At 41.6% G+C, this 23,892-nt stretch overlaps 1 protein-coding gene across 1 annotated transcript in view; it reads left to right on the top strand.

The window, feature by feature from the left end:
* The window catches only part of HCN1 (hyperpolarization activated cyclic nucleotide gated potassium channel 1), a 363,494-nt gene that overhangs the window by 167,010 nt on the left and 172,592 nt on the right, over positions 1-23,892 (top strand). The gene's annotated exons all lie outside the window — the stretch shown is intronic.

Raw genomic sequence — 23,892 nt, 5'->3', positions numbered from 1 at the left:
TACAAGATGATCAGGTTGTCCCTCATGGGGCTCACAGTCTTAATCCCCATTTTACAGATGAAGTAACTGAGTAACAGAGAAGTTAAGTGACTTGCCCAAAGTCACACAGCAGACAGGTGGCAGAGCTGGGATTAGAACCGATGACCTCTGACTCCCAAACACATACTTTTTCCACTAAGCCACACTGCTTCTTTTGAGTAGATTCAAGTTAGTTTGGACACTGTCCCCATCCTGCATGATGCTCAGAGTCTAAGTAAAAGCAAGAACACAAAAAACACCAACACCTCTTCTCCTTCCAGTTTTCAAGAGTTCGTTTTCTAGCTCTTTCTCCATCTGTACTCCTATTCAAAAAAATATTCTGGATCGGAACTCCTGGGTAAGCTTCTCTTCACTCCTCCCAAGTTAAGCTCTGACTACTATTTTGAGTTTGAAGGGATAGAGTAATTTCAAATGGAGAATGTCAGACTTCAGTGGTATTTCTAGTGGCCAGAGGGTCATTTTCTGCTAAATTTTACCATATTGTGAGAAACAGTAATCTCCTGAAGACAGTGGTGAAGGCTAACATGTTAAAAAAAAATAGGAAGACTGAAAGATTTTGCAAATGTCATTTTCATATTTCAATTCCATACCGTGCTCAACTCCTCTAGATGGCACTAACATGCTACTTTGTAAACAGAAGCTATCAGCCATCAAGAAAAATCAAATATTCTAATACTCCTAATGTATTTTTATGTCAGAAGTCATCTTCCATTTCAGCATGCAGTAGGTAAAAATTACTTTGCTCTATAATACATCATAATTTTGGAGAATTTAGAATTCAGAAAACACTTCCCAGGACAAGGATATATAGCCCAAGTTTTCATATTTTATGGATTTAGTTTTCTTCCACATTACCCTCTAGAGAAGATTAAGCACCTGACAAATGTTTACTTCATTGGCTGTCTTATCTATTGCTTATGTTGTCTATGGTGCATTTTTAAGGTTAGACTAGAACTACAGATCTTCCAACAAGTGAATGAGAGTGACACATATATTTCCATCTATTTAGATATCTTTTTTCTTAATTTTCTATCATATTAACGACCAATTGCACTATCAAGAGCTTCGGGAAGCAGCATGGCCAAATAGGAAGACCACAGGCCCGGGAATCAGAGAACCTGTGTTCTCTAACTCTAACTCGCTCTAACACTTGTTTGCTGTGTGACCTTGGGCAAGTCATTTGACTTCCCTGTGCCTCAATTTCTTTATCAGTAAAATGGGGTTCAATGCCCATTCTTCTTTGGACTGTGAGCCCAGTGTTACCCAAGAATTGTACCTAGCCTATCTTCTTCTAGCACTAGTACAGTGGTTTTCACATAAGAGCTTTACAAGTTCCACTGTCATCATTATCATTTGATGTACTTCAAATCAAATAGCAATATGGATAGAGTAAGCGTTCCCACAATTTTACAATGGATAATGTGGTTTGCAGCTGATCCATATCCTGTCTTCCAGCTCCCTCTAGACCATAAGCTCACTGTGGTCAGGAAATGTGTCTATTATATTGTTATATAGTACTCTCCCATGTTCTTAGAACGGTGTTCTGCACACAGTAAGCGCTCAATAAATATGATTGCCCGACTGTTGGACCAGAACTCAGCAGCAGACAAGTTCATGTCTGGAATTTAAATTTTCAGCTTCAAACTTTCCTCCATCTCAACTCTTGCTGCCGAGTACCATGGCTCAGATATGGTGCCTCAGTTCACACAGACAGAGGAATAGAATGCACAAGTTCTGGAGTAAGCAGGGTGGCCAAAGTTCTGGAGTAAGTGGGGTGGCCAAGGTTCTGGAGTAAATTCAGTGGGCAAAGTTCTGGAGTAATCAATCAATCAGTCATATTTATTGAGAGTTTACTGTGTGCAAAGCACTGTACTAACTGCTTGGCAAAGTAAGATATAACAATTAACAGACACATTCCCTGCCCACAACGAGCTTACAATCTAGAGGCTCTACCTCTACTCTAGTAAGTGGGGTGACCGAGGTTCTAGAATTTCACTCATTGTGAGCAGGGAATGTGTCTGTTATATTTTACTCTCCCAAGAGCTTAGTGCAGTGCTCTACACAGAGTAAGCACTAAGTAAATAAGAATGAATGGTTCTGAAGCAAGTGGTGTGGCCAGTGTCCGCCCAGGCTAAATGCTCTACCACTAGTGCACATGTGCTAGATGATCTGTGGCAATCAATCAATCCATGTTATTTATTGAGCACTTACAATTTGCAGAACACTGTACTAAGCACTTGGGAGAGTATTATATGATAGAGCTGGTGGAGAGGATCCCTGTCTTTGTCACGGTACTCTGTGTGCCAGGAGTAACAGAAGTGATGTCCCTTGCTTTGCCCCATCTGGCTTTGGCTTAGACCATCAGTGGCCTCCTGTCTCACACAGAGGTGGTGCCCATGTGTGGCTGAATTGACAGTAAGGTTCCAGTCACGATCTACAGAGCAATCACCGATATCATAAAGCTTCCCTGTCGGACAGTGGATCTTAAAGGACTCCAAGGACAAGATGCTAGGTGGTGAGAAGCAGCATGGTCTAGTGGAGAGAGCACGAACGAGCCTGGGGGTCAGAAGGCCCTGGATTCTAATATGGCTCCGTCTCCAGTCCGCTGTGTCATCTTGGGTTAGTCACTTCATATCTCTGTGCCTCAATTACCTCATCTAAAAAATGGGGATTAAGACTGTGAGCCCCAAATGGGACAGGAATTGTGTCCAACCTGACACCCCTGTATCTACCTCAGCACTTAGTACAGGGTCTGGCACATAGTAAGCACTTAAATTGTGTTGAGCCCACAACAAGCTGCCATACCAGTGACTGTCTTTGATCCCATGAACAACAACAAGAAGAGACTTTGCGAAGGCACTGATGGGCTCTACCTGAGACAGCTGATTGCAGGCCAGTGGGGGGGCAGAGCATGGAGGGAGGCAGGGCTTTCTCTCTCTGTTCTACCCAGTAACGGGCCTAGACTAATCAGCCACAGCTGCAATGCCTAAGGCAGATAAAAGGGAGCACCCAGGAAGCACCCAGAGGAGCAGAAGCATGTAGAGAAGTGAGAAGGAAGTATGCTGACAGCAGGAGTACTTGGAAGCAGCAAGAAGAAGCATCAGCAGAACGGGCTCCTTTCATTCAATCGTATTTATTGAGCATGTACTGTGTGCAGAGCACTGTACTAAGCGCTTAACCTTTGTCCACAGACTGGTATTGGACCCGTGGTGGAGTGGAGTGAGTGTGTGTATGTCTTACTCCCTTGCATGTTGGTAAAACTAAGTAAAAAACTTTTTACAGTGACCTTGGTGATCAGAGGTGTGGTTTGAATTTACCACGTGTCACCGAGGCTCCCCGATCCAGGAAGGTCTTGGTTGGTAATGATCTGGGGGCTTGCCACACAAATACCTTTAAAAAAACAAAGGAGGTGGGACCCTGGTATAATTCCAAATTCCAAGGTGTATTAAACCACCTTTGCCTTTGGGAGAGTTTTTGTCGAATCAATCAATCAGTAATATTCATTGAGCTCTTACTGTGTGCAGAGCACAGTACTGCATACTTGGGAGAGTAATAATAATAATAATAATGATAGCATTTATTAAGGGCTTACTATGTGCAAAGCACTGTTCTAAGCACTGGAGAAGGTTACAAGGTGATCAGGTTGTCCCACGTGGGGCTCATAGTCTTAATCCCCATTTTACAGATGAGGTAACTGAGGCACAGAGAAGGTAAGTGACTTGCCCAAAGTCACACAGCTGACAATTGGCAGAGCTGGGATTTGAACCCATGACCTCTGACTACAAAGCCTGTGCTCTTTCCACTGAGCCACGCTGCTTCTCATTCAGTATCACAGAATTCGTAGACCTGTTCCCCGTCCATAAAGAGCTTGCAGTCTAGAAGGGTAGACAGGAATTAATATAAATACATTACAGATATGTACATAAGTACTGTGGGGCAAAGGGTGGGAGGAATATCAGGTGTTAAAAAGGTAGAGATCCAAGTGTGTAGTGATGCAGAAGGGAGAGGGAGTAGGAAAAAAGTGAGTTTAACCGGGGAAGGAGCAGATTTGACTTTAATAAGGCTTTGAAGGTGGAGAGTGGTGGTCTGTTGTTTATAGATGGAGAGGGAATTCCAGGTCAGAGGGAGGACTGGGGCAAGAGGTCGGTGGCGAGACAGATGAGATGGAGATACGGTGATTAAGTTGGTAATGGAGGAGTGAAGCATGTGGGCTAGGTTGTAGGATGAAATGAGTGAGGTAAGATAGGAAGGGGAGAACTGATTCAGTGCTTACGGCCGATGGTGAAAAGTTTCTGTAGATGCCGGTGGATGGGCAACCTTTGGAGGTTTTCGAAACTGCAGATTGGCTTTTTGATACCCTGAGTGTCACACACAGAGAAATAACGTGCATACCATCTTGTGCATGAGAGTGTTTGTGTGAGAGAGAGAGATGATTTGTGGATGTATATGAAGATAAGACAGAGAAAAGAATGCTTGAGAACAAGGTGAAGGAGAAAGATTTCAGTGCCCCACTTTCAGGGGAGGAAATTGAGCCGACAAAGTCCAGGCATCATTTCAGAAGAGCAGCTGATTTGCCACTGAAGCAGCATGTCCTCATGGATAGAGCAAGGGCTTGGGAGTCAGAGGACCTGGGTTCTAATCATTGCTCCACCACTTGTCCTCTGTGTATCCTTGGGCAAGCCACTTTACTTCTCTGGGCCTCATTTACCTCACCTGTAAATTGGGGATTAAGACTGTGAGCCCTATGTGGGACAGGGACTATGTCCAACACAATTACCTTGTATCTGCTCCAGCACTTAGTACATTGCCTGGCACATGGTAAATGCTTAAAAAATACCACTATTGTTATTATTGTTATTACTATCATTATTATTAGTGAGAAGAAGTATATGTGTGTGTGTGTGTGTTTGCAGTTTTGTGGGTGACTGTGCAACAGTATATGTGTTATATGCGTGAATTTGTAGGTATGATTATGTGTAAGTGCTTAATTGCAAATATTTGACTGTGAGTACATGCATTTCTCCATGAGAAAGGACATGAAAGTTAACAGAATGGGAACCCGATCTGTTAAATTAATTAAATTAATTTAGTTTAATAAAATACTCTTGTAAACTAGCCCAGAATTCATTCATTCAATCGTATTTATTGAGCGCGTACTGTGTGCCGAGCACTGTTTGACAGGTAAGCAGAACACTTCACTACAGTAGAATACAGGAGGTTCAGCAAAGGATGGAATGAATTAAGACATTAAATTACTGCTATCCATGACATTCTCTGCCAAATTGTTACACAGAATGATGTTATTTATTCATTCTCTAAATACTCTAGCACTTAGTATGTACAGTGTCTGGCACATAGCAAGCACTTAACAAATACCATAAAAATTATATTATATTTATGTCTGTCTCCCCCTCTTGACTGTATTCTGGTTGTAGGAAGCGAATTTGTCTACCAACTCTGTTGTAGTGTACTCTCCCAGGCACTTAGTGCAGTGCTCTGCACACAGGACGCACTCAATAAAAATCATTGATTGATTGACACTCCAGCACATAGAATGAATATGATAATCCAACTGAGTAAAAGAATTATGATAGAACTACTAGGTTTTAGACCATAACTTGCCTCTATAATAAAGGTAAACATAAAAGGACAGAATTCAAAATTGAAATGAACAATGCAGACAATGCTTGATTTCTTGGAAGATCATTTTAAGGCCTGGAAAAGTTTGATTTTGCACAAGAATAGGCCATATTTCTTTCAAAATCAATCTGAATAAGCAATAGTCTATTTGAATCCAAGTCATGTAAAAACAAAGCCTCATTGTTCTTTCTCAACAACGAGATGGAGATATAAGCCATTCTATAATTATTTTGTGACATAAAATGGGATGAAGTAATAAAAGCATTCACTTTCAAGCTATAAAAACTGTATAAAAGTTAAATGATCCATGTTGCGTTACAGTATGTTTACATTGTATGTTCACTCAACCCATTGTTGAAAAGGACCATTAATGAGAATATAGCATGCCATTTGTTTGCTGTCCAATAGAACAAATGGCAATCCAATATTTGCTTTACAGAGAAGAAAATTTCTATCTCATGCTCTGCTGCAAATTGCAGCAGATGATAAAGGCTCAACTTGATCTGGGTTCCTATGCCATATAAGTTTGCTCTGTGTAGTATTTCAGAGATTTGACATGTTCGTGTGGTTATTCAGTAGAGGATAGTCATATGTTTTATATATATATACTTTTTAAATTCATTTTCAAAAGAAAACATGTTTAATGAAAATGGCCAAGGATCTATCTTTAACTCTGTACCTTTAACTGCTCCTTACCTGTAATTTTTTTGTCTGACTCCCCTGCCAGATTTTAAACTAGATCATGGGCAGGGTTCTTGTCACTAACTCTAATGTACTCTCCTGAGCACTTATCATAGTGTTGTGCCCAGAGTAAGAGTCCAGTAAATACTATTGATTGCTAAGAACATTTTTCAAAAATCTAGGTCTCAGGTCTAGTAGAACAGCTGAAGCGAGTGTAACTTTGAAGAACTTATAAATAAAGGCAAGTATCTTGGTGTCTGGTATATATACTCCAGACACCAAAATTATTATGTATATAATAATAATTATGCATTTTAAGGTTTTCAGTTTTCATTATATGAAGATTTTTGTTCAGAAACCTGTACTTCCTGATGCTGGTAGAATAGCTACAGAGTTTTTATCTCAACCATAAATAATATAACTGAATAATTCCCATATTCATTACTTGTATGGACCAGATTAATTGGAGAAATAGCAATCGTCGTATATTATCAATGCTGTTTTTTTGAGTTCTCACTGTGTGTGCACTGTACTAAGCATTTGGGAGAGTGTAATATAACAGAGTTGGTAGACATGTTCCCTGCCCATAAGAAGTTATAACAAAAATAACATCACAGTGATTTATTAAGTGAACTATGATGGGCAAGCATGGTACTCCTTGCAGGGGACAAGAAAAATGAAAATTTGCAGGCAAGGACTTTGTCTTTATGAGCTCGCAATCAAATATAGGAAACCCCTAGAAAAACATCCAACTCTTTTCTACTGCCCATAATAGGACAGTACTAACTCCAAAAGAAACATTAGTCTAATTTTTAACGGTATTTATTAAGCTATTATTATGTAACAGGCAGAATGCTAAGCACTGGAGTAGATAATAATAGTAACTGTGGTACTTGTTAAGTGCTTACTATGTGCCAGGCACTTGTACTAAGCGCTGGGATGGATACAAGCAAATCTGGTTCGATGCAGTTCATGTAGCACTTGGGGCTCACAGACTTAATCCCCATTTTACAGATAAGGGAACTGAAGTGCAGAGGAAGTAAAGTGACTTTCCCAAGGTCACACAGTAGACAAGTAGTGGTGCCATTCATTCATTCAATCATATTTATTGAGCGCTTACTGTGTGCAGAGCACTGTACTAAGCGCTTGGGAAGTACAAGTTGCCATGATTAAAACCCAGGTCCTGTGACTCCCAGACCCATGCTCCTTCCAGTACTATTCATTCATTCATTCAATCATATTTATTGAGTGCTTACTGGGTGCAGAGCACTGTACTAAGCCCTTGGAAGAGTGCAACATAACAATAAGCAGACACATTCCCTGGCCACAAAAAGCTTATTTATTAAGCTCTTACTCTGTGCCAGGCACTGTACTAAGCGCTTGGGTAGATACAAGGTTGGGCACAGTCCATGTCCCACATGGAGCTCAGAATCTTAATCCTCATTTTACACCTGGGGCAGCTGAGACACAGAGTTATCAAGTGACTTGCCCAAGGTCACACAGCAAACAAGGAGACGAGTTGAGATTAGAACCCAGCTCCTCTGACTCCCCGGCCTGTGGTCTTTCCACTAGGCAATGCTGTTTATTGAACAGTTTCTCTGTGCAGAGCACTGAACTGAGCTCTTAGGAAAGTACAGTACCACAGAGTTGGTTGACGTGATCACTGTCCACAAGGAGCGTACCATCCACAGGGGGAAAAAGACAATAAAATAGATTATGGTTAGGGGAAATAGTGAACTGCAGCACAAGACAAATTCCCTGACCATAAGGAAAATATACTCTAATGGAGTCAGTCAGTCAGTCAATCGTATTTATTGAGCACTTACTATGTGCAGAGCACTGTATTAATCTCTTGGGAGAGTACAATACAACAATAAACAGACACAATCCCTGACCACGAGTTTATAGTCTAGAGGGGGAGACAGACATTAATATACATGAATAAATGACAGATATGTACATAGGTGCTGTGGGCCTGGGAGGGGAGATGAATAAAGGGAGCAAGTCAGGGTGATGCAGAAGTGGGTGGGGGGAAGAGGAATCAATCAATCAATCAATCGTATTTATTGAGCGCATACTATGTGCAGAGCACTGTACTAAGCGCTTGGGAAGTACAAATTGGCAACACATAGAGACAGTCCCTACCCAACAGTGGGCTCACAGTCTAAAAGGGGGAGACAGAGAACAGAACCAAACATACCAACAAAATAAAATAAATAGGATAGAAATGTACAAGTAAAATAAATAAATAAATAAATAGAGTAATAAATATGTACAACCATATATACATATATACAGGTGCTGTGGGGAAGGGAAGGAGGTAAGATGGGGGGATGGAGAGGGGGACGAGGGGGAGAGGAGGGAAGGGGCTCAGTCTGGGAAGGCCTCCTGGAGGAGGTGAGCTCTCAGCAGGGCCTTGAAGGGGCCTTTTCCAAGAGGAAAAGAGGGCTCAGTCAGGGAGGGCCTCCTGGAGGAGATGTGCCTTCAATAAGGTTTTGAAGGGGTGGAGAGTCATCTGTCGGGTGAGGAGGTAAGGAGTTCCAGGCCAGAGGCAAGACGTGGGCGAGAGGTCAGCGGCGAGATCGTGGTAAATTAGCATTAGAGGAGCAAAGTGTATAGTCTGGGTTGTACTAGGAGAGGAGCGAGGTGAGGCAGAAGGGGGCAAGTTGATTGAGGGTTTTAAGGCCAATGGTGAGGTGTTTCTGTTTGATGTGAAGGTAATGGAGGGGACAGAGAGCCCCTGGTATCTGTTCCCATCTAAATCATGAGGTCTAGTTGTTTCAGGCTTTCTCCCGTCCTGCCAATGAGGAAAGAAACAGTTGATGCATTAGCCACTAATTTCTGCTTCCCATTTAGCATTCCCTATAACATGGGCGTTGTTGGAACGTAGAAGCAGCATTGCCTAATGGATAGAGCACAGACCTGGGAGTCAGAAGGACCTGTGTTCTAATCCAGGCTCTGCCACTTGTCTGCTGTGTGACCATGGGCAAATCCTCTAATTTCTCTGTGCCTTGGTCACCTCGTCTGTAAAATGGGGATTAAAACTGAGAGCCCCATTTGGGACATAGATTGGGTCCAAGCTGATCAGCTTGCATCTACCCCAGCACTTAGAACAGTGACTGCCACATAGTAAGCGCTTAAGAAATACCATAAAAAATAAATAAATAAAAATTATGTAATGCCAGCTGGGCATCTTAAAAGCCTATTCCTCAATGGAGGAAACTGATCACCCCTAATCTTAGGGGCTGTGTCCTTACCCAATATATTTTTCCATTCTGGTCAAGGGCAGTGAAGCTAGATAATTTGGTCCAGCGCAAAGCTGTTCTAACCAAAGCCCTACTGAGAGCTCACCTCCTCCAAGAGGCCTTCCCTGACTGAGCCCCCTTTTTCTCTCCTCCTCCCCATCCCGCCCGCCCTACCTCCTTCCCCTCCCCACTGCACCTATATATATGTTTGTACAGATTTATTACTCTATTTATTTTACTTGTACATATTTACTATTCTGTTTATTTTGTTAATGATGTGCATCTAGCTTTACTTCTGTTTATTCTGATGACTTGACACCTGTCCACATGTTTTGTTTTGTTGTCCGTCTCCCCTTTCTAGACTGTTAGCCCATTGTTGGGTAGGGACCATCTCTATATGTTGCCAACTTGTACTTCCCAAGAGCTTAATACAGTGCTCTGCATGCAGTAAGCGCTCAATAAATATGATTGAGTGAATGAATGAACCAGGCATGAGACCAGATGTTTTTTCCATTGACAAGGTTGACACATTGATTCCCCCCTTTGGAAACCTGAGGTACAATCTGTGAACTGTTTTTTGCTTTTCAACCCAGGAAAACAATCCCTAAATGACTCCCTTCCAAATAGTTCTAGCAGTCTTTGAATTTTAAAACCATGTGGTGCTTAAATAATAATAATTAATAATAATGATTATGATATTTGTTAACGCTTCTAGAGAAGCATAATGGCTCAATGGAAAGAGCATGGGCTTGGGTGTCAGAGGTCATGAGTTCTATAATCCTGGCTCCGCCACTTGTCAGCTGTGTGACTTTGGGCAAGTCACTTAACTTCTCTGGGCCTCAGTTCCCTTATCTGTAAAATGGGGATTAGGACTGTGAGCCCCACATGGGATAATCTGATTATCTTGTATCCACCTCAGCACTTAGAACAGTGTTTGGCACACAGTTAAGTGCTTAATAAATCAAAAAAATTCTTATTATATGCCAGACACTGTGCCGAGTGCTGGGGTGGATATGAGCAAATCAAGTTGGACACAGTCCTGGTCCCACATAGGGCTCACAGTCTCAATCCCCATTTTCAAGATGAGGTAACTGGGGCCCAGAGAAGTGAAGTGACTTGCCCAAGGTCACACAGCAGGCAGGTGGTGGAGCCGGGTGTGTTTTATGTGTACCATTCTTCAGGATAGAAAGTGACTCACCCTTGCAGTCAATTGTTTTCCGGTTATCAGAGGCCAAGTTTTATCTTTCTTATCTCATATGGGGAATCGTGTTTAAAGGATCGGATGTTGTTATGACAAGAACAACTAGTTTGTCTTTTTAAAGATCCCCCGGCTGCCTGCTATAACCCTGAGTTGGCCTAAACTGATCCACATCAGCCAACAGCTTCTGGTGGAGGTTCTGTGGCCAATGGAATTTGATGATTTTTCAAGTGGAAGATAAATGGATTGATTCTAAGCAGAAGGCAGCAGGAGAGTGTTGGCAAAGCAAGAGTCCTTCCACTATATTCTGATTAGCACTTGACAATAATAACAATAATTATAATGATAAGAATATCAAGTTTTGTGACTTCCCAAAAGTTGTTTGCACAATTTCCATGGGGAGGGAATGCAGTAGTTATTTGGGAAAACCAGGGGTATCTCCACAGTCCAATATCGCTGATCTATTCCAGCCCAAATGGCTAAGCATCTCTTTTTCACTGTCATAAAGTGCTCTTGGGTTAAGTCAAGATCCTGGTCCTCTTTACACTCTCTTGGGAGATGAGACTTGGAGGTCAAAGGTGACCAGAGGCTGAATCAATGAATCAGTGGTCATTTTTAGGTACTTACTGTGTGAATCGTCACCTTATCATGGCAGGAGAGGTTGTGTACACTGATGAAGCCTATAGATGCACTGTGGCTCAGTGGGAAGAGCCCGGGCTTTGGAGCCAGAGGTCATGGGTTCAAGCCCCGACTCTGCCAATTGTCAGCTGTATGACTTTGGGCAAGTCACTTAACTTCTCTGGGCCTCAGTTACCTCATCTGTAAAATGGGGATGAAGACTGTGAGCCCCCCATGGGGCAACCTGATCACCTTGTAACCTCCCTAGCGTTTAGAACAGTGCTTTGCACATAGTAAGCGCTTAATAAATGCCATCATTATTATTATATAGGACTGCCCATAATGAAAAGGTCTAAGCCGAAGCATCAGAAAGAGCCAGTTCACCCGTGCTGGACAGCAGCGGCACGGGAAAGAGTCAAAGGAGAATGATCAAGTGATCAAAATGTCGAACAAAGACAAGGGTAGAGAATCGAGTTTTTACTGTGTGGAAGAAGGCAATGGTAAACCACTTCTGTATCTTTACCAAGAAAACTCTATGGGTACACATACCAGAGTGACTTTATGAAAGAGAAGGGGACATTTTGAAGAGGGTGTGTCCATGGAGTCTTAATGGATCAGGAACAACTCAATGGCATTTGAAGACGACTGTTTGCAGGGTACTGTTCTAAGCGCCTGGGAGAGTAAAGTACGAGAGATGGTAGTTACGTTCCCTAACCACAAGGAGCATACAGTCTATTGGTGAAGACAAACATTAAAATAAAGTATGGAAATATACATAAAGTATGGTAGGGCTGAGGGTAGGATGAATATCAAGTGCTTAAGGGTACAAGTCCAAGTGTATAGTGACACAGAAGGGAGAGGGAGTATGGGTAAATCTTCTGGGAGAACCTCTTGAAAGAGATGTAATTTTAAGAGGGTTTTGAAGGACGGGTGAGTTGTAGTCTGTAGGATTCATTCATTCATTCAATCGTATTTATTGAGCGCTTACTGTGTGCAGAACACTGTACTAAGCGCTTGAGTTCCAGGCCAGAGCGAGTCAGTTATGATCCAGGTACATTAAGTAGCTTGGCATTAGAGGAGCAAAATGTAGTTCTAGAAGGAAATCATCAAGGTAAATTCAGAAGGGGAGAGCTGATTGAGCTCTTTAAAGCCTACAGTAAAGAGTTACTTTTGGATGTGGAGGTGAGTAATACCGGCCTGACATGATACAGGTAGGTATGAGCAGGAGTTTGACATGCACAAGGCCAGAACTCAGCTCTGCCCTTATCGTTACTTTCAAAAGGATAGGGACAAGCTGGAGGGATTCTGGAGAAGACAGGTAAAATTCAAACTAAAGGGCTGGAAAAGATTTACAAATTGTGGTAATAATAGTAATAATAACTTTGGTATGTGTTAAGCACTTACTATGTGCCAAGCACTGTTCAAAGCACTGGAGTAGATACAAGGTAATCAGGTTGGACACAATCCCTCTCCCACTTGGGGTTCACAGTCTTTAGCCCCATTTTCCAGATGAGGTTACTGAGACACAGAGAAGGGAAGTGACTTACCCAAGTTTACGCAGCAGTCATGTGGCCGAGCTGGGATTTGAACCCACTTCCTCTGATTCCTAGGCCCGTGCTCTTTCCACCAGGCCACACTGCTGTGAGAAGACTGAGAACTGAGCAGGAGAAAGTGGACTTAAGTCACATCTGAGAGGTTTGAGTTAGACACAAGGAAGAACTAATTCACCATTACAAGAGTGAAACACTGGGTTACCAAGGGAGGCTGGGGTGTCATCGGTACCCACCGTTCTTTAAGGAAAGACCAGATATTCAACTGCTCAGGCTGGTTTATTTATCCATCTACATCGAGGCAGTAGCCTGGACCAGATGACCCCCTTGGGTTCTTTCCAGAGCTTTCATTGTCTGAATCTGTGACTCTAGAAACTATTCTAACTAAGCCCTTCTCCTAGCCTCTGATGTGGGACAGAATCATGTTGCCCATTTGTATTTTCAACTTGGTATTCTTTTGAGAAACCACAGAAAACATTTTAAATTCAGACCTTCCTAATAATAAGAATAATCGTGGTTTTTTAGCGCTTACTAATTGCTAAGCATGCAAGTAAATGCTGGGGTAGATTCAAGATAATCCTTCTATTGCTGTGGAAAAGGACACCAGTTCAACTCAGAGAAACATCTGATGCAAAGGAAGCAAAGAATGTAAGCAGGAAATTTATTTTCACCTTCTTCATTCTTTTTTCACTTCATTTCTCCCCCTCTAGACACTTGTGTGTAGCTTACATTGTTTTGCCTGTGCACAGATGGGTTACTTTTTTCTTCCTCTAAACACAGTGAGGGCTTGCAATGTGAAATTGATGACTGTGTTTTCTGTATATCTGCACAGTAATGCTGCGACCTTTCGCTGGCGAGATCAAAACTTGATATCGACCGGCTTTTACTTATTAAAAGGCCCATATACTTTTTATGGAATTTATTAGGTGTTTTATATGAACCAGAAACAATAGATACAAGTTAATCAGCTGGACCACAGGCCCTGTCCCACATAGGGCTCACAGTCTTCGTCCCCATTTTACAGATGAGCTAAATTAGGCATGAAAGTTTAAATGACTTCTTGCCCAAGGTGACACAGTAGACAAGTGGCTGAGTCGGGATTTGAATCCAGATTCTCTGCTCCCAGGGCTTTTGTGCTGTTTCCACTAGGCCAACCTGCTCAAATACATTGACTGGACCACTCTAGGTTATCATGGTAATTTAGAACCAGTTCTTCACAAATTCCACTATTACAATGACCTTTACAGAAAGAGACTGATTTCAGAACTGTTTTTCATTGAATAAAAAAGGCTGCCTCTTTCTACTTTCCATAATTTAACTTAAAGATTCACAGTAGAACTGAATTTATTCTCATCCCATTATAGGGTTTTTGAAACAGAGATGAAACTCTTCAGCATTTTTCAGTGTGCTGATCATTAGTGATTTGTAATTTCAGAAATGATGGGCAGTTTATCCTTGGAGCAACACTTCTATGCTTCTATGGATACTTCTTGTTGGGGTTTTTTTGGTTTTTTAAAATTTTTTCATGGGCCAGATGAGTGGGTTAGTAAGGGCTTGGAAATTGCCTTACATTTTGGTTCCTAGGTAAGAGAATCCCAAATATTCTGGGAGGAGAAAAAAAGAAGTGTCAGAAAACCAGATTGGATGAATTCACCACTGAAATGGCATCATGAAAGTTAGAGCTTGGTGATCTAGAAAACAAAGAAAAACATGTTACATCTCACACTGAATAATGAGACATAGGGATTCCAATCCAGGTGATTGTCAGCCCTGGAGGATGCTCATATTTGCCTCAAGAATTCCAAGGAGCAGAAAGCCCCGTGCAATACAGACTTTTTCCTTATATATCTCCAATAACAAAAATATGATGGGATTATTTAAGAGTATACTGTGTTCCAAGCACTGTGGTATTTTTTCCTTCTCCCTCCCTCTCCCCGCGTCTCTAACCTATAAATTCATCACAGTTAGGGAACATGTCTGCTAATTCTGTTGCATTGTACCCCCTTAAGCGCTTAGTAATGTGCTCTGTATATAGTAAATGCCCAACAAATAACATTGATTGATCTCTAGAGTGTATGTGCCTTGTGGGAAGGGAACATGTCTACCAACTCTGTCGTATTGTATCCTCCAAAGCACGTAGTACAGTGCTGTGGACATGTTAAGGGTTCAATAAGTACCATTGGTTCATTGACTGATAATGCAGGGTCACAGGTCAAAAGGGAGAGAGATGGATATTCTAGACTATGAGCCCGCTGTTGGATAGGGACCGTCTTTATATGTTGCAAACTTTACTTCCCAAGCGCTTAGTGCTGCACACAGTAAGCACTCAATAAATACGATTGAATGAATGAATATTTTATCCCCATTTTTTCTGATTTTTTAAATAGTATTTGTTAAGGGCTTAACTATGTGTCAGGCACTGTACTAAGCACTGGGGTGGTGATGTGCAGCAAAGATCTTGTCTGTTATGCTCCATTGGGGTCTGAATTTGCATTGCATTTTTTTTTTAACGATCTTCGTTAAGCTCTATGTTCCAAGCACCGTTCTAAGCACTGGGGTAGATACAAAGTAATCATGTTGGACACAGTCCACATCCCACATGGGGCTCACAGTCTTAATCCCCATTTTACAGAAGAGGTAACTGAGGCACAGAGAAGTGAAGTGACTTGCTCAAGATCACACAGCAGACAAGTCCTCTGCTCCCCTGGCCTCTGTTTTGTCCAGTAGGCCATGCATCTTCCACACTGCTTTGGGAGACAGTGGTTTTTGTTGTTCTTCAGTGTTTGATTCATGCGGACTCTGTCTAGCATCTTGCCAGTAATGGAATAGTGGTGTGTGGGAGAGACTTCATTCACTCCAGTAGTGGTTGACACTTTCATAGGAAGATTAATTGTTATTTTCACATTTGACATTTATGGACTGTTCCCAATTTCCCCCCGTCAGTTCCAAGTCTCTCCTCTTCCCCGGTCCTTTTTTAACTGCCCAAACTCACTCCACCTGCTGTGACTCCATTTCGCTGTTTCCCTGCATCTCCCAGCCCCTCAATAATCAATTAATGGTATTTATTGAGTGTTTCCTAGGTGCAAAGCACTGTACTAAGCACTTGGAAAAGTATAATAAAATAGAGTTAGTAGACATGATCCCTGCCCACAAGGAGCTTACAGTCTCAAGGGGGAGACAGATGTGAAAATAAATTACAGATAGTAGAAATAGTTGAGTATAAAGATATGATCATTCAATCATATTGAGCACTTACTGTGTGCAGAGCGCTGTACTAAGCACTTGGAAACTGCAATACAGCAATAAAGAGAGATAATCCCTGCCCACAACGGGCTTACAGTCTAGTGGGGGCTTACAGTCTACAGTCTAGAGCACATAAGTGCTGGGGAACTGGGGATTCTCTAATGACTGATTTCTATGCTCTCTTTAGCATCTCTCACCTTGACCAATCAATCAGTGGTATTTATTGAGCCCTTACTGTATGCAGAGTGTGGTACTCAGCACTTGGCCAAGTACAACACAGCACTATAACAGACATATTGCCCACAGCAAACTTACAGTCTAGAGGGGGGGACAGACATTAATATAAATAAATTATGGATATGTACAGAAAGGCTTGGTGAAGTGTGGTGACAAATAAAGGGAGCAAATCAGGGCGATGCAGAAGGGAGTGGAAAAGAGGAAGTGAGGACTTAGTCAGGGAAGGTCTCTATGAGGAGATGTGCCTTCAATAAAGCTTTGAAGCAGGGGGATAGTAATTGTCTGTCAGCTATGAAGAGGGAGGGCATTCCAGACCAGAGGCAGGATGTGAGGAAGAGGTTGGTGGTGAGAAAGACAAGATTGAGGTACAGTAAGTAGGCTGGCATTAGAAGAGTGAAGTGTGCGGGCTGGTTTGTAGTAGAAGAGTAGTGAGGTGAGATAGGAGGCGGCAAGATGATGGACTGCTTTAAAGCTAATGATAAGGCATTTCTGTTTGGATGTGGTGGTGGATGGGCAGCCACTGGAGGCTCTTGAGAAGCAGGAAAACCTTGCCTGAATGTCTTTGTAGAAAAACAATCCAGGCAGTAGAGTGAAGTTTGGGCTGGAGGGAGAGGAGATCGGAGGCAGGGGGGTAGGGTAGGGTACAACAGGGATAGGGAATAGGATAGGGTGCAAGGCAGGATAGGGTAGGTGCTTGGATTAACCACCTCCAATTTGATTTCCATCCCAAAAATGTCCTAAAAAATCACTAGGGCCTCAGCAACCTTTTTAATCAATTAATCATATTTATTGAGCGCTTACTGTGTGCAGAGCACTGTACTAAGCGCTTGGGAAGTACAAGTCGGCAACACATAGAGACAGTCCCTACCCAACAGTGGGCTCACAGTCTAGAAGGGGGAGACAGAGAACAAAATCAGACATACTAACAAAATAAAATAAATAGAATAGATATGTACAAGTAAAATAAATAGAGTAATAAATATGTACAAACATATATACATATATACAGGTGCTGTGGGGAAGGGAAGGAGGTAAGATGGGGGATGGAGAGGGGGATGAGGGGGAGAGGAAGGAAGGGGCTCAGTCTGGGAAGCCCTCCTGGAGGAGGTGAGCTCTCAGTAGGGCCTTGAAGGGAGGAAGAGAGCTAGCTTGGCAGATGGGCAGAGGGAGGGCATTCCAGGCCAGGGGGATGACGTGGGCCGGGGTCGATGGCGGGACAGGAGAGAACGAGGCACGGTGAGGAGATTAGCGGCAGAGGAGCGGAGGGTGCCGGTGGGGGGGGCTGTAGAAGGAGAGAAGGGAGGTGAGGTAGGAGGGGGCGAGGTGATGGAGAGCCTTGAAGCCCAGGGTGAGGAGTTTTTACCCACAATCGAAAAGCCTTTTATTGGTTTTTATCCCATTTGACCATTCCATGGCCCTGATTGGGCACACCGACTGTCACTTTCATTTTAGCTCCTTTGAAACCAACGGAGTTGTTTCCTATCCCATTTCATTGTAAGATCCTTGAGAGAGAGGATTGGGTCTACTTTCTCTGAATGCTTAATACAGTGCTCTTCACACAGTAAGCACTCAAGAGATAACGTCGACTGATTGATCTCTCCAGTGACCCTTCTTTTATGTCTGTAAAGGCCTCCCAAACACTTCTCACCCATTCTGTGGCAGGTTCTGTTCTCTAACTCTCTGCTTTTCCTTTGCATCCTCCATTTCCGAAGAGATCTGACCTATAGCTAAGCAGCAGGGCCTAGCAGGCTCACAGGCCTGGAAGTCAGAAGATCATGGGTTCTAATCCCAGCTCCTCCATGTATCTGCTGTGTGACCTTGAGCAAGTCACTGAACTTCTCTGGGCCTCAGTTACCTCATCTGTAAAATGGAGTTTGACTTGAGTCCCATGTGGGTGTAAGCCTGGTGTGGGCAGGGACTGGCTGTCTTTATTGCTGAATTGTACTTTCCAAGTGCTTAGTACAGTGCTCTGCACACAGTAAGTGCTCAATAAATATGATTGAATGAGTGAATGTTACATGGACTGTATCTAACCTCCTTATCTTGTATCTACCCCAGCGCTTAGTACAGTGTGCGGCACAGTGTAAGGGCTTAACAAATACTATTAAAAAATGTATAACTCCAAAGAGAATCAGTGTACAGTTGCTGTCAGCTATCATCACCCCACCTCTTCCCTGCCCCTTCCCCAGATTTTAGAGAAGCAGCATGGTTCAGTGGAAAGAGCACGGGCTTTGGAGTCAGAGGTCATGGATTCAAATCCCACTCCACCAATTGTCAGTTGTGTGACTTTGGGCAAGTCACTTAACTTCTCTGTGCCTCAGTTCCCTCATCCGTAAAATGGGGATTAAGACTGTGAGCCCCACTTGGGACAACCTGATCACCTTGTATCCCCCCAGTGCTTAGAACAGTGCTTTGCACATAGAAAGCGCTTAACAAATACCATTATTATTATTATTATTTTCAATACCATCAGGATCCAAGTGACCAATTGCTTTGAGATCTTATAGAAAATTTTAGAAATCTGAGACTTGTGAGACATATGACCAAATTTCAAGTTTCCCAATGAGTTCTCTGTAGAGAAGATGCCATTCTCAAGGGGAAGCCATAAAATGTGCTCTGGAGGATTCAATTCAAAATGATAACTAAGAAAAGATTATAAAAGCAGGCCTATGGCAAGAAATACTGATTTAATCAAATGTTCATTTTCTCCCAAGGATTGTGTGGGTAGGTGCCATTTCAAAGTTAGATTCCTGTTTTTCAGTGTACTGGTTCTTCCTGTAAAGTTCAAAACAGTCACTGAAACATGTCAAACATAATAAAAAGGTAAAGCCGTTAACTGTAAGAAATTATTCACCCTCTAAAAGATTTTATTTTTTAGCATAAATTCTCCACATAAAACCAAATGCTTTCCAGTTGCCGGGAGAAAACTGCCATGCTATAAAGGGTAATTCAGGATCTGTGCATTCTAATTTTCAGCTGCTGCCTTCTGTCTTCATAAAAAAAATACATTGGAAGTGATTTACAAGTGATGGCTCTCCAGCCATTTCAGTGAGAAGGATCAATAGTTAGAAGGCATATTGCTGGTCAGGAAATTGGAAAAAATAAATTTCAGGGCCATTCTTTATGATTAAATCAGGAAGATGCTTTTGAAACCTAAAATGAAAATGAAACTGAGTTCTGTCATAATGCTTATTTGCATTACACATTTTGGCTAGAACATTGCTTGAGAACTTGGCAGTGTTCATTCGGCAATATGAATCTCTGCCGGTATCAGCAGAAATGGTCAGTCAGTGCTGTTGATTGAGCACTTATTCTGTGCAAAGCACTATACTAAACACTTGAAAGAATGCTCTACAATAGAATTGATAGAAACGGTTCGTACTCTCAAGAAAGAGCAAGACCTAGTGGATCTTCACAGGCCTGGGAATCAGAAGGATGTGGGTTCTAATTCTGGCTCTGCCATTTATCTGCTGTGTGACCTTGGGCAGGTCAATTCACTTCTCTGGGCCTCAGGTACCTCATCTGTAAAATGGAGATTAAGAGTATGAGCCCCCAAATACGATTGATTGAATGAATGAATGTGGGACAGGGACTGTGTCCAACCTGACTAACTTGTATCTACCCCAGTGCTTAGTACCGTGCCTGGCACATAGTAAGCGCTTAATAAATACCATAATGATAAGAAGCTTACAATCTAGTGATTTTACAATCTCAGTGTCCACGTACATCTGAAAGGGGGACAGATATAGCTGAAATTTCCTCTAGTGATTTTAGAAGAGCGATACCCTTAGGGAATTCAATTTGATTTCCAGTCTGGGTGCACCTTCATTGGAGATGATAAATCTACTCATGAGAGCATTAATTAGCATCACATCTGGCAGCAAGAGAGACAAATTTATCAAAGGAAATACTCAAAATAACAGCAGTCATTCAGTAGTATTTGTTGAGTACAGAGCACTGTGCTAAGTACTTGGGAGAACACAATGGAGTTAGTAAACATGATCTGTGCCCTCAAGGAGCTTATATTGTAGTGGAGGAAACCTAGGCTAAAATAAATGACAAATAGAGGCAAGGAATAGAATATGCAGTTCATCTACCCCAGCACTTAAAACAGGGCCTGGCAGGGTGCAGGGGGGGCAAATCAATCACCAGTATTTATTGAGGGCTTACTGAGCAGAGGGTTGGTAGACATGTTCCATGGCCACAAGGAGCTTACAGTCTAGAGGGGGAGATAGACATTAAAATAAATTACAAATACATACAAAAGTGCCGTGGGGCTGAAGGTGGAGTAATATCGAGTGCTCAAAGAATATAGATCAAAGTGCCATGGGGCTGAAGGTGGAGTAATACCGAGTGCTTAAAGAATATAGATCCAAGTGTGTAGGCAACACAAATGGGAGAGGGAATAGGGGGAAAGATAACATTCAGTTGTATTTATTGAGCACTTACTGTGTGCAGAGCACTGTACTAAGCACTTGGGAAGTACAAGTTGGCAACATATAGAGACGGTCCCTACCCAACAATGGGCTCACAGTCTAGAAAGAGAAGGCCTCCTGGAGGAGATGTGATTTTAATAAAGTTCTGAAGGTGGAGAGAGTGGTGGTCTGTCATATATAATAATAATAATAATAATAATAATAATAATAATAATGGTGATAATAATAATAATACATGGAGGGAAAGGGATTTAGAAGAAAAACCCACGCTAACATTAAACATGACTAAAGAGAAGCAGTGTTGCCTAGTGGAAAGAGCACATGACTGGAATTCAGAGGACCTGGGTTCTAATCTGGTCTTTGCTGCCACATGTCTGCTGTGTGACTGTGGCAAGTCACTTCACTTCTCTGGGCCTCAGTTACCTCATCTATTTCAAATGCAAATTAAGACTGTGAGCCCTATGTGAGACAGGAACTGTGTCTAACCTGATCTTCTTGTATCTACCCCAGTGCTTAGCACAGTGCCTGGCACATAGTAAGCACTAAACAAGTACCATCAAAAAACTGAAAAACAACAATACAATAAGAGACGACTTTTTTTCTGTGAAGGTTGTCTAGGATTATAGATTCCTTCACTGGCCTTGTCAGCCACAATCACGTATAGGTGATTTTCACCATCAGTGGTGTTTTCTTCAAATACAAAGGACAACTCTATATAAATCTGTATTTATCAGGTCTCTATCCAACCTGATTAACTTGGATCTACCCCAGCATTCAGAACAGTGCTTAACACATAGTTAGTGCTTAACAAATACCATAAAAAATTTGACGGATGGATACCACAATAAGGGAATAATAACATTTCCCCATTCTGATGAGGACTATATATATAGGGGGTATACATGTATATACAAATGCACGTTTATATGCACATATTATATAATGTATAATTATGTATTGTACAATAAATATAATTATATTATATTAATATATGGTTTATATATATTATAATATATGTGTAACATTACCCTTGTATTTGAAGAAAACACCACTTATGGTGAAATTCACATATTTATGTATGCATATATATGGATAATCTACATACATTTAGTGGCTAAATATGTTCATCTTCTAGGGATTGTATATATGAAGATAGAATTTGACTCCAGAGCTACAGAGGCAATTTTCAGCTACTTTTGAGTTGTGGAATGACTGGTATTTTAAAGGTTCAGAAAATGTCATATTTATGGAAATGGAGGTTTCTAAGTTCTAATTTTAAACTTCTAAAAATAGAAAAGCAGTTGGAATTTATGCCAGCTTCTAGTACATTAGTAATAGTGAGGAGTAGTAGAATACATGCTGAGAGACAGTTTGGCCTAGTGGAAAGAGCATCAGCCTGGGAGTCAGAGAACCTTGTCTGCTGTATGACCTTGAGTAAGTCACTTTACTTTGCTGTGCCTCAGTTACCTCATCTGTAAAATGGGGATTAAGACTGTGAGCCCCACCTGGGACAACCTGATTACCTTGTATCTACCCCAGTGCTTAGAGCAGTGCGTGGCACATAGTAAGCACTTAACAAATACCATTATTATTTTCATTGGCACAGTGCTCTGCACAAAGTAAACACTTCAAAAATAAGGTGATTGATTAAAGGGGTAGCCACTGATTAGTGATGTGTTCCTCAAGGTGTTTCTCCCTGGGCAATTGCCCCCACAGATTCATGCATAGAGAGTAGATACAGAGGTGTGCATGTAGAGAGTACTAAGTGATAGATAAACAAAATTGATAAATAAAAGGGATCATCTTGTTTCTCAAATTAGAGGTAGCACAGTGAAATTTGGGGAGTTGAAACAAGGATTTGAAAAACATATTCAGCTTTAGATTCTCCATCACAAGTGAGACTTTTCCTGCTCAATTGCTACTTGGCATCATTTTTTACAAAAGTGAAACCTTTGTTTAAAGCCACCATGTTTTAATATCTGAGAACATAGGCTTAAAGGACAACATCCGGAGTACTTTGTGTTTTGTTCTTTTCCAGTTAAGAGACTCCTCTCTTTTATGTGTTTCTACCCATAGTGTAACTTCCTTTTGATCAGGGACTAAGTAATTTTGTTATTCTGTACAACTACTGCTGTTACCACTACTGCCCTTACCTCTTTTTTTTTTCTCTCCCTATTTCTCCCTCTTTCTCAATCTGTCTCTCTCGGATGTTAATTATTTATCCAAAATAAACCTAAAATAAACTAAAGGACAATATCGAGCCAATGTATCAATATCACCTTTTTTACCAAAGAGTACGACCCCTTTTCAATGCCTCCAAAATAACATAGTACTATGTTGTACCAACTTACTATATCATTCAGGCGTTATTGAGGAAATGAGCTAGTGACAAAAAGTGAAATGGTTTTACTATTTTGAGCTCGGTGTACAGAAATAGATGAATTGCTACCCATTGGGACATGCAGGGTGGCATAAATCTGATGAGGCAGCAGTCTGCATCCCATTTCACACATGGAGAGCGAGAAAGAGTCATTAATAAGTGCAAGTGAAAACTGAGAGACTCTCACCATCCTCTTTTCACTTCTAGATTCCTTTCCTGCTGGCATACATACAGTGAATTGGGTGACCAAATCCCTGGAATCCTATTCCTTGCAGGGGGCAAATCTAAAGGCGGCTTGTATCCAATTATTTTTACAGCTCAACTTTGTGGGAATCTCGTCTGGTTTGTTTAGGAGCAGTCTGTCTGGTTGTGCTTACATAAACAGAAATATCCTTATCCAGGAGATCGTTGTTGTAGTAGAAATAAATAGTAAATAGTAGTAGTAGTAGTAGAGGAATAATATTTATTAAGTGTTTACAGGGTGCATAGAAAGTGCAAAACAAATGATGACTATGGGAATTTTCAAATGCTTACATATCCTCAGCTCTGTAACTAAGTTCGGGATCGAGAATAACATGGAGCTGACAGTCTAAGATGGAAGGGAAATAGATATTTAATCCCGATT

Source organism: Tachyglossus aculeatus, chromosome 23 (genome assembly GCF_015852505.1).
Source record: "Tachyglossus aculeatus isolate mTacAcu1 chromosome 23, mTacAcu1.pri, whole genome shotgun sequence".
Classification (NCBI taxonomy): Eukaryota; Metazoa; Chordata; class Mammalia; order Monotremata; family Tachyglossidae; genus Tachyglossus; species Tachyglossus aculeatus.
Note: the sequence above shows the minus strand (reverse complement) of the source record. Positions and strands in the feature narration are given on the sequence as shown.